Source organism: Elephantulus edwardii, unplaced genomic scaffold (assembly GCF_000299155.1).
Source record: "Elephantulus edwardii isolate Elephantulus edwardi_28Jun2011 unplaced genomic scaffold, EleEdw1.0 scaffold00029, whole genome shotgun sequence".
NCBI classification, from domain to species: Eukaryota; Metazoa; Chordata; class Mammalia; order Macroscelidea; family Macroscelididae; genus Elephantulus; species Elephantulus edwardii.
The window spans coordinates 13,174,682-13,186,838 of NW_006399779.1; the positions used below are offsets into that span (position 1 = coordinate 13,174,682).

At 38.7% G+C, this 12,157-nt stretch overlaps 1 pseudogene; it reads left to right on the forward strand.

Annotated features, from left to right (window-relative positions):
- The first annotated feature begins 4,538 nt into the window (after positions 1–4,538).
- LOC102846202 overlaps positions 4,539–12,157 on the forward strand; it is a 65,497-nt pseudogene continuing 57,878 nt past the window's right edge.

Consider the following 12,157-nt stretch of genomic DNA (forward strand, 5'->3'; position numbering starts at 1 on the left):
ATATTGCTAAGGGTTTACCAGAATTAGATGAGCTGAGGCTCCTGCATATTTGACTTGATAAAGCTTGAGCAAAGCCCTGGCTCCCAGGGACACATCCTACAGCTTCTGGAATGTGCCCTACGAGCAGGCAGACCCAGGTATGCTTTCTTTTGAGCACTCTTATCCTCATTGTCTTGCTAGACTGTCTGCTTTTTGTGGGCAGACATGGTGTCTTGTCATAACCATTTTTCATTATCAAGAATGAGACAGTCACTCAATCATTATTTGTTGAGTTAATGAACGAATGTTTTCTGGGAGGCAACTGACTGGAGGCCATGTTGACAATTAAAACATGAATCGTTTCTTCACTGGAATCTGAACACAAGGACAAAGCCTCCAAGAACATGTTATCCAGCAAATGAACATCTTACTGTGAGACTCTTTTGTTTTGCTTTGCTACTTGCGCTGAAATGAAATCCAAACTGGCCATTTGGTTCCACAAATCAATCTATGTCGGATTAGAATTCTGTTGCCTTATTTGGAACTGTGAGACTCAACTGGTACAAGAAACCAGTGGTGAATGAACCTTTGACCTGTTTTTAACCAATGAAGATGATGAATTATGTTTATATGATGTAAATTGCTATTTAAATGTAAAGCACTTCTCCATTGGAGTATTTTTGGGTTGGTTTTTATTTTATTTTTGTTTTTTGAAAAAAAATACTGAGGAATCTTTTGATAAGGTTAGTAGAATGCATGTTAGATTTTAGTTTTACAAGTGCGTTATATTTTTCAAATGCAAAAAACATAGGGAAATGGAAACTAGCAAGGGGAAGGCAATTATATTATTCTTCTATAGTTTAAACAAGTATTGATTGACTGCCTACTGTGTACACAGCATGGAATTACGTATCTGAGGGGTTTGTAGGATTAATAAATATGTGAATCTATCTACAGATGGATTCTCATTGAAAGAAAGCACAGTTCAACTATCCTCAGTGTTGGTTCTCAGCATTCAGTTTCTGGAATAAGACACAGACATTTTTAAAAAAACCTGTTGAGACTATGTCTTATGAATTGAATTGTACAGGCCTTCACAAGTTTTGCTAAATTGGGATTAATCTTTCTGTAGCTGTCTACATAATTCTTGCTTTTCTTCATACCTGGCTTCTGGGTTGGCAATTTGTGGGAAACAATCCTACTGCCATTATTTTTAGAAAATCCGAAATCTTGCCTTTTCCAATGATGTGAAATTCAAACCGAGAATTTCTGTTTTGTGAAAGAACGATGTTTTTCAAAATATGGTTTCCTTGTTTGAATAAGTCCCAGAAAACACTAATAAAACCACAAAGAACAGACAAGAGACGTGTCTTTCATTTTTTTAGAAAGTGCTTGAGAGCTGGACCGGGTCCATAAGCAACAGAGCAAAAGCTTCTGCTGCATTAATTTACTCAATAAGCATCTTTTGAGCATCTATTATATGGTGTATTGGGCTAAGTATTGGGTTGTTGATCAAGAGGTTGGCAGTTCAAAAGAAGAGAGAAAAGTGATACAGCCTGCTTCTGTTAAGATTCACTGCCTTGGAAACCCAATGGAGGGTTTGAAGATTAAGAATTGAATTAATGCAGTGGGTCTTGTTTTTTTTAACGTTTGTGTCAAGCACTGTCTTGGACACTGAATTATGGAAGAGACCAAAAAAGGACACAATCTTTACTACCATGAAGATTATGTTTAACAGGCCTTTAAAAACTTTATGTACAATAGAGCACACTTAAAGTATACTAGCAGATATGGCAACTAAGGCTGAGCCCTTAAATATGGAAACACAAAGGAGGAGGAACAATTATAAGCAGACACTAGTGACTGGAACATGGAATGTGACAAGCATGGATATAGGAAAATTGGACATTGTTAAGAAAGAAATTGAACACATAAATATTAACATAGTTGTATTGGCAAAATGAGATGGATTGACATGGGACATTTTGAATCAGATAATCATATGTTGTTGTTGTTATGTGCCATCGAGTCACTTGCAACTCATAGTGACCCTATGTACAACAGCCCTAAACCCTGCTCTCTCCTATGCCAATCGAATTGCCTCTGACACACTCATCCCGATTACCCCAGTCACTGAATCAATCTACCTCATAGATGGTCTTCCCCTCTTGCGCCATCCCTCCACCCTCCCAAGCATGATGTCCCTCTCCAAGGACCTGTCCCTCCTTACAACATGTCCAAAGTATGTCAGACGAAGCCCCAGAATCCTTGCCTCCAAGGAGTAGCTTGGTTTAATCCTCTCCAAGATGAATCTGTTTGTTTTCTTGACAGTCCATGGTACATTCAATATTCTTCTCCAGCACCACAGCTCAAAGGCATCAATTCTCCTTCTATCCTTCCTAGTCATTGTCCAACTCTCTGATGCATAACAGTGATTGCAAAGACCATAGCCTGTATCAGACACACCTTAGTCTCCAGAGTGACAACGTTGCTCTTCAGTGCGCTGGAGAGGTCCCTAACAGCAGACTTTCCTATCGCAATACGTTTTTTGATTTCCTGGCTTCTGGTGCCAAGAGTGTTGACCATGGAGCCAAGCAGACTAAAGTTATTAACAATCTCAATCTCTTCACCATCCAGCCTGATGCTGCCAATTGGTCCAGATATAATAATATAATCTACTATGAAAAAGTGAGAAAAAAAATGGGGTTGCTTTCACGGTTAAAAAGGTCATTTCTAGATCCATCTTGAAATACGGTGTTGTGAGTGACAGGACAATATCCATTCAGATACAAGGAAGTCCAGTGAATACCACTATATACACACACACATATATATATACACACACACATACACACACACACACAGATATATATATATATATATTCATATATATGCACCAACAACTAGAGCCAAAGAGGAGGAAATAAAAGATTTCTACCAACTTTTGCAGCCAAAAATTAAACATGCAATCAAGATACACTAAAAAGAATGGGTGACTGGGATGCGAAGTTGAGGACGGGGAAGAAGGATATAAATAAGAACACAAAAATAAATCCAGAAATGAAAGTAGCATATAGGATGTGTAGTGAGGAAAGGAAGAGCGGAGAGTGCAGAAGTACCGCAAGTGGGCAAGCTTAAGGTAGGACAGGAATTACAAAGTGAACTGGGGGAGGGCAGAAACAGATTAATGAATGAATGAAAATTAATCTCTGTGAACCTTCACTAAAATAAAATAAAAATGCAACAATGAATGAATGGAAATCCAGAGTCTCTGTAAAAGTTCATTAAAATTAATAATAAGGAAAAAAGAAAAGTTACAAACCAAAAAAAAAAAAAAGAACATAGGCTAAAAAAAGATGGTAAAAGCCATATAAATAGAATTTAATGTAACCATTAAATGTTTTGTCTTTGAAGAATATACAGAAAGTCAGAAAATACTCAAAAGAGGGGTTAAAATTAAAATGCAAGATCCTGAAAATGAAAATGCAAGATACTGAGGGGGGAAAAAGAGGAAGGAAGTATTTCAGGGAAGATGTAGAGGAGCGAAGAGAAAGAGAGAAGCTGGGAGGCAGAGGGCTCTTCACAGAGGCCAGGAGGTGGGGGTGGGGGTGCCCCAGTGTCTCGAGGTACCTAGGGGAAGTCTGTTGGCCAAAGCAGATCAAGCAATTGTTTTGTTGATTACACGTGACTCAATGACCCTATGAACAAAAGGTCTGAAACCCCTCTACAACTATCAACAAAGTTCAAAGAGTTTCCAGAGGCATGTTGTTTAGGAAGTGGTTGCTGCAGGCAGAATAGCAATAGCATAGCAAAAGCAATGATGTGAGAGAGACAGACTCTGGATGATCAGACCTCAAAGACTTTGGAAGCCATTGTGAAGGCTCTAGATTTCCCTTTGGGTAAGAAGAATGACATGCTCCAAATTTGGTGTAAGAGGATCCCTTCAACTGCTATGCGGTTGAATTGCAGGGAAGTCATTGATGCAAGAGGCCCATTCTTAGTACAGATGAGCAAGCCCAACCAACCCACTGCCATCAAGGCAATGCTGAGTCATGGTGACCCTGCAGGACAGAGGAGAACTGCTCCATTGGGTTCCCAAGTCTAGATCTGCAGAAGCAGATGATCTCATTTCCCCCATGGAACAGCTAGTAGGCTCAAACAGCTGACCTTTTGGTTAGGAGACAAGTGATTTAACCACCTTGTCACTAGGACTTCCAATCGAATGGGAAAAGAGAGATGGAAAAGAAAATTCCCCAAGCCAAGTAAGTTTCTAACATGATCTCACCTGTCTCACAGCCATCAGATTAGGACTGACACAAAGCTGATCTTCCAGTGGGCGTTTAGAGGCTGTAACACACAGGAGGAGATTGCCCATTTTTCTCCGAGTTGTTGGGTTAGCAGCGCAGGTCTAGGGACCACAATGCTAGAGCGATAATGCCTTCCCACTAGGCTGCCAGAGCTCTTATATACAGTACAACCTGCAAAAGCTGGGACCTGTGTAAGGTGAAAAGCCACCAGAGGAAATACTTAAATATTTCCCACTAAACAGGAGTAGAAAGATGGCGGTGGTGCCTCGCCAAAGGCAGAACACCTGCAAGACCTGGAAAAACAAGGCAGGTTTGTGAAGCTCTAGTCCTCATTGTTTTCACTATACAGTGTTACATTTAATCCTCCTACAAGCCTGTATTTATTATTATCCCAGTTTTCAAATAGCAAAAATGCAGGTAAGAAAGGATAAGTTACTTTTTGGGAGTTATACACCCTGTATAACTGGCAGAGCTGTCAGTTTTTATGCTACATTGTGCCAAGTATGGTGTCGTAGTCCCTAGGGAGTTTTGCTGCTTACCCGAAGGCCATGATGACTCTCTGGCACTTAGAATCCTCCAGTGCCTTCAAGGGAAAAGAATGTGCAATTTCCTCCTTTGTGGTTGTATCTGCTATGTGTTGGTTCCAACTTGATGTCAATGTGTGTGTATAAGAGATAAAGAACATTGATGGCACTGTGGAGTAAATGTGGAGTTGCTAACAGAAAGATCAACTGTTTGAATCCATCAACCACTCATTGGAAAAGAATGTGTCAGTCTACTCTCATAAAGATTTATAGCTTCCATCTCTTTGCTCCTGTGAGTAGCAGCAGTACACATAGGTATGCATACATCTGTTTGAGTTGTGGCTCTGATTTCTTTAGAGTACATTCCCAGTAAAGGAATATTGCTGGGTCAAATGATATTTCTGGGTCCAAATTCTTGAGAAAGTACCAGACCATGTTCCAAACAAATGGGTAGAAAAACTATGGTACATTCACACAATGGATTACTACAATGCATTGAAAAACAATGAACTCATAAAACCCAACATGGGTAACCCTGGAGGACGTTATGCTGAATGAAATCTCAGTTACAAAAGGATAAAAACTGCACAACACCACTGTTATAAAACAGGAATGACATGAGGGGCTGGGGGGGCGGTTAATAGGAAATGAGTCATGGATAATGAACACTGCATTGGAACAGATGAGGGAAAGAGCTGTTTAAAATAAATATATGATTAGGCATTATACGTATGACAACAATCTGGAATAAGAGGTACATTACAAAGTGAACTGGGGGAGGTGGAAGGGAGGAGAAGGAAGGAAAATGTGCAACAATGAATGAATATTTAAAAAACAATTTAAAGAAAAAAGAAGATTTGTAACTGTAGAAACCCTACGGAGGTGTTCTCTACCCCACAGGGTTGCTATGAACTGGAATTGACTGAGGCCATTAGGTTTAAGTTATGACAACGATACTATCCCCAGATGTCTTTTGCTAAAAGTCCAAGTTCTCAGCCCCAATATTTTCCTAGTTCCTCAGAATGTGAATAGTGTCTACAGATACATGCATAAACAGTTCCATAGATAAATAAGTTTGAAAATGCTGAATTAAACAATGTTTCACAAGCTTATTTAGAGCAGAATTTCTCAGTCTTGGTTATGTTGATAATCATCATGGTTCACCAAAGGGGGAAAATTTGTCAGTTTCCCAAACCTATTTGACAATGAAATCTCATCAAACAAGTCTTTATAGAATCAACACTGCTTAAAACACAGTTGGGAAAATGAGGATTTTTAGAGATTGCTTTTTAGATGTAAAGAACAGAGGTATTTTTATGTGTTGGCCAAGTAAGTACCTTGATAATCATTTTATTCAACAAATGTGACCAATTTTGAATATAATGTCCTTTTTTTTTCTTAGTGGGGAAAAAAATCTGTTATTGTGCTGAGCACTGTTATTTATTTGCATTAATATATTTGTTTAGAACATGCAAAATAACTCTTTAGGAACTTTGAAGCCTTTCAAAATTTAACTTTCTGGAAATATCTGTCCAACATGGCACTAACCACATAGAGTTATTTATATTCAGAGTAATTTAAATTAGATAAAGTTACAATTTTAGTTCCTTAATTGCTCTCTCCACTTTTCAAACTCTGAATAGCTGCACTGAGCAGATAGTTAATGCTTTGGACAGTGTAGATATAGAACTTTTCCATCATTCTGGAAAATTCCACTTACTTGACTCTAGATCTGGTCTGAGAAAAAGTGAGGGGATCAGGGCCCAAGATAGAGCAGTGAACCTTAAAATCAAGAAAGTGAACCTTAAAATTCAAGGCAACTACAGAGAAAAACCAAGCCCAATTCATGGCTGCAGAGTTGATTCTGACTCAACCTTCCATTGATTTCTGAGGCTATAAATCTTAATAGGAAGAGATTACCCATCTTTCTCTATGGAACAGCTTGAACCATTGAAGGCACAAGCTTTTGATTAGAAGTACAACATCAGACAGACTCCACTACAGAGCTCCTTATAGAGAACAGTCGAGACAGAGCGGATCTAAAACAAATATTTCTGCATGTTGCAATAGTGAAGGGCTGTGCTAGCGAAAATAAGTTTGTGCTGCCACCAGATTATTTGAAGTGAAAGAATTTTATTATTTTATCATTTAAAAGAATATTATTGTATTGTGGATGAAAATTTACACAGTAGTTTTGGTTCCTACACAACAATCTCTTTACAGGATGTTTCAGTGGCAGTGGTTGCATTCTTCACAATGCATAAACACTCATTATTTTCATTATGATTGCTTTGTTTCCCTTGATCTAGTTTTCTTATATCTTTATAGCCTTTGTTTTAAAGCAACTGATGACTGGTCCGTATAAGTGATTTTTTTTTTTTTTTTTACGGGAGTACAGTGCTAAATGGATGATTTTTTTTTTTTAGCTAATTTGTTATTTAGTTACAGAGTGATCTTGGGAATTAGTTTTGCTTCAAGGTTTGAAAAGAATTGCAAAGCAATGGTGTGAGCAACATAGTCTATTATCAACTAATCCAGTAGGTCTGTCTTTTGCTTGTTTGTTTGAGAGATTTGAAGTTCTATTTCGCATTTTTATTCCATTCCACCAAGAGTCATCTATTATGGCCCTGATTGGAATGGTCAGTAATGGTAGCTGGGCAGCTTCTATTTATTTTGCTCTTGGGATAGGTAAGGCTGACTCCTGTATACTGTTTGTCTTGTAGATGAGTTTATTCTTTTCATCTCTGGCTTTTTTTTTTTCCTTTTGCTTCAGACACATAGAGATTGATAGTTGTAGTTTAGATGGCTGTAAACTTTTAAGACTTGAACTACTATGTAGCTAATCAAAATACAGAGCATAACTTCATTAACAGTATTATGCCACATGACTGAGATATTCCATGGGACCTAATCCTTCAAATCTAACAATCTAATCCCATAAATGCTTGGGAAATTTTATTATCTCTAACTCACATGAATTAATCTGAATGTTTTAAGAATGTGGCTTTCTGTTTGAGAATATTGACATTGATACCATTTATAGGAAGGAAAATGAAAGGTCCTCAATAAGAAGTTGCCATTGCCCACTGTCAATGACAAATGCCACTTGCTGCACTTCCTTTCTTATTTTCATGATACACTTCTGGAATAAGTAATCAAATCTTGGGCTCTCAATTTCTTTGTGAGTAAATTCTCCATTAACTATCATCATCTGATTTGTTCATAACAAGTTATTGATACTATCTTATTGAAAGTCATAGTCAAGCCCATTGTTGCCAGAGGGACTGTGTTTTTGCTATTCTGCCTAGAATGTACCTTTCTTTTATTATTCACACAGCTAGCTCCTTCTTTTCATTCACATCTGCATTCAAAAGTCACCTTTTCTGATCATTCTAGCTTGACTTGCCAACTACTCCCAAGATCTCAATGTCAAGAAAACGAAGATTCTTAACACTGGACTGATAAGCAGTGTCATGATGGACGGAGAGATTGAAATTATCAACAACTTCATCTTGCTTGGATCCACAATTAACATCCTTGGTATCGGCAGTCAGGAAATAAAGAGATGCATTGCACTGTGAAAGTCTGCAGTTAACTACTTCTCCAAATTATTGAGGAGTAATGATGTCAGTTTGAGGACTAAGATGCATTTGAATCAGGCCATAGTCTTTCCAATCACCTGCTATGCATCTGAGAAGTGGACAATAAATAGGGATGATAGAAGGGATAGCTAGAAGGGGTGATTTACATCTTTGAGCTGTAGTGTTGGAGAAGAACACTGAACATCCTATGGATGGCCAAGAGAACAAATAACTATGTCTTGGAGAGTGTGCAGTGAGAGTGCTCTTTGGAGGCAAGAATGATGAGACTTTGCCTCACATACTATGGGCATGTGACTAGGAGGGGCTAGTCCTTAGAAAGGGACATGATGCTGGGAACGGTGGAGGGTCAGCAAAGGAAAGGAAGACCTCAACCAGGTGGATTGACGACACAGTGACTGTTGCAATGTGTTCTAGTGTGTCAGGAAGTATGAGGATGGCACAGGATAGAGTAGGGTTCAGGTCTTTTGTTCATTGGGTCACTATGACTCATACTTGAGTCAACAGTACCTAACAACAACAACAACAACTCCCTGTATCTAGGATACATTTTATACATGTGCCTGGCTCCAAAAAATGTTGAATAATATAGAACCTTCTTATTTTCAAATTCCAGGGCCATTTTTTTCTGGTTTAATGGTTTTAAGACCCTGATGATCACCACCTCACCTTTCGGTACTTTTAGAAAAGGATCCCTTATTTCCTGCAAGAGTAAAATTATTGTTCTATTTTTTTCTGACTACTCATTCTTACTTACTCTTCCCATCATTCTTTATTTCCCAAGATCAAATCCTTTTTTCTCCCTTCTCTTTTTGCATTTGTTCCCTCACAGTTTAGTCTCTAGAAAATTCAGTTCAGAGACTTCACTATTATAGGGAGAAAGGCAAGCTGTCCTGTGTTCTGATCCTGGCTTTAACTCTCACTGGCTGTAAACCACGGCAAAATTACTTAAAATTCTCTATGTTTTAGCTTTTCATCTATTAAATAAGGAAACGTATGCTACAGAGTAGTATTGTGGGAACCAAAACACATAAAATTTATGATGATTATAGATATAAGCACTGTACTACACACTTGGCTAATTTTTTTTTTTTTACTTAACTTTCACTGTTGTTTGCCAGAAAGTTGGAACTGACCCATAACTAACCCTCCAGTGAATTTTCAGAGGCAATAAATCCCATGAGGTAGATTGTCTGTCTTTCTCCCTCCAAGCAGCTGGTGGATTCAAAACACATGCCTTTGGGATTGCATCACAGCTTCTTACCCCATCCCACCAGAACTCCCTCACTGGTCTACAGAATTGTGCCCAAAGGCAGTGTCTCTCTAGCGATTTGAATCTACGGGCCACTCTGTGGGAGGAAGATGGACAATCACCTCTCTTTCAATTTACAGGCTCCAGAAATCTGTTAGAGGATCAGCTAGTTCCAACAGCATGGCAGTGAGCAGAACTAATAATTTCTTTAGAATAAAGAATAATGCTGTTTAGAAGCAAGAACTGGGTGGCAATGAGCAGAACTAATAACCTCTTTTGAATAATGCTCTTTTGAAGCAAGAATGGTGAGACATTGTCCTAATACTTTGAGTATGCTTCTAGAAGTGGTCAGTCCCTGGAAAAGAGCATCATGCTGGGTAGAGGGTCAGAGGGAAAAAAAGAAGAAGAAGACACTGACCTAAGTGGATTGATACGGCAGCTGCAATGATGGTCATAAGCACAGCAGAGATTGGGAGAATGATCAGAATTGGACAGTTGTGTTGTTTTGTTTTGTTTTGTTGTGCCTGGAGTCAATATGAGCTGAAGCCAACTTAATGACACCTAACAATAACATTATAACATCACTGAGTTACTTTACACTTTACTCCAATTGTTATCTCAATTTTACAGATGAGGAAATTAAGGCCCAGAAAGAGAAAGTATCTTGACTGATCTCATTCTACGTGCATTTGACAGAACTTCTATCTGACAGAGTTCAGAGTACTTTAATCATTATGTTCTGGAGTCTCTATTTGAAAGGGAAATAAATACTGAATCAAGGGGGAAAATATTGGTTTTTGAATTTACAATTACTCAAAGACAGATATTTGAAGTGACTACGCTGAGGATGAGATGATACCTAACCAGTATCAATACCTAAAGGACCTTTTATCCTGCGGTACACTCATAACTGACCTGGCTCCTAGCTAGGAACTAATATTCAAAGAGGTTTCAACATCTGGTGATCCTTAAAATCAGAGAATTAGAAACAAAGCTGGATGATCATTTAGTGAAAACACACCAGTCATAAAAATCCAGATTGCTAAATGGGCAGACCCAAGATCACATAGACATTTAGAGACTGAAATAATAGGGAAAGCCTTTTGTTCCGTTCATTTTCCCATTCATGTATCCTTCTACTCATACAAGACCCTCATGATCATGAGGTTCCTGACCACCATGGTGATGTTATGCAAGCTGCTTCTTATGATGATTATTCAAATTCAGTCAACATTATCTAGCTTCTGAATTCAATCTGGGCTAAGAGGAGAAACTACACATTTTTGGACATGTCCTGGACAGTAGTGGAGGAGCAGATGTGGAATGAGAGGAACTAACAGAGCCACTGAGAAAGAAAAAGTAAAGAAATAGATCTCAAGCGTTGTTGAAGAAGAAGGCAAGTTTGTGGAATCTAGTAAAAGATCTCACTAATCATCTGTTCCCTCAAATCTTTCCTCTCCTTCCTTGTGTGTGTGTGTCCATGTGTGTGTGTGAGAGAGAGAGAGCAAGAGAGAGAGGCTCAAGAAAGTGCAAATATGTGTAAGCCTGCCTATCTCTTTCTGACACTCTTATTCAGCGTCCCTATGTAATTTCTATATTCCTTTTTTCTTCTGACTTTCTAGTCCCTTTCAAACTCTTTTCCTCTGTCCAGGTTGCTAAAACACTGAAAACCAAAGATAGAATAGTCCGGAGCCAGGAATAGTGCCACCTCTCTGAAAGCCTAGGTCGTGGCAATAACAATCGGTATTTACCTAAGAATTATTAGCACATCGACTGTTCTACCTTTTACTGTTTAGTCATGTCATTCAGCACTAATAGACTTTTCCAATGGCAAACAGAAAAAGAAGGAAAACAAACAGTGTATTCACACTAGATAGAGTTGGTGATCCCTGCCGAAGCTGTGAAAACAGATAAGATCTCTTAAATTTGATGTGAGGACACAGCCTGCCTGACTGCCTGAATGGGTACACATGGGCTTCCCAGCTGATGCTGTCCTCCCCTCTAGGATTCCATGTGAAAGGGAAAACAAAGTGAAAGACAAGGCTATACAGTACAGTTCTGATTTGCAAATCTTAATTTACAAGATGGATGACCTTGGGCAATTAACAGAAATTTTCTAAACCATGGCTTCCTCATAAACAAGTCATTGTTGTTAGGTGTCCTCAACTTCAACTTAAAATAACCCTGTAAACAATAGGTAAGAACCTTGCCCTATCCGCACCATCCTCATGACCTCTGGCACGCTCAAGCCCATAGTTACAGTCACTGTGTAAATCTGTCTCCTTTAGGGGTTTCCTGTCTTTCACTGACCCCTCCATCTTTCTCAGGCCTTTTCCAAAGACTCTTCCTTCTCTTTTAACATGTCCAAAGTATGTGAGACAAAGCTTCACTATCCTTGCCTCTAAGGAGCACTCCAGTTGCATTTCTTCCAAGACAGATTTGTTTGTTCTTTGGCAGTTCACAATGTATGTACTAGTCTTTGTAGTTGTTGTTGTT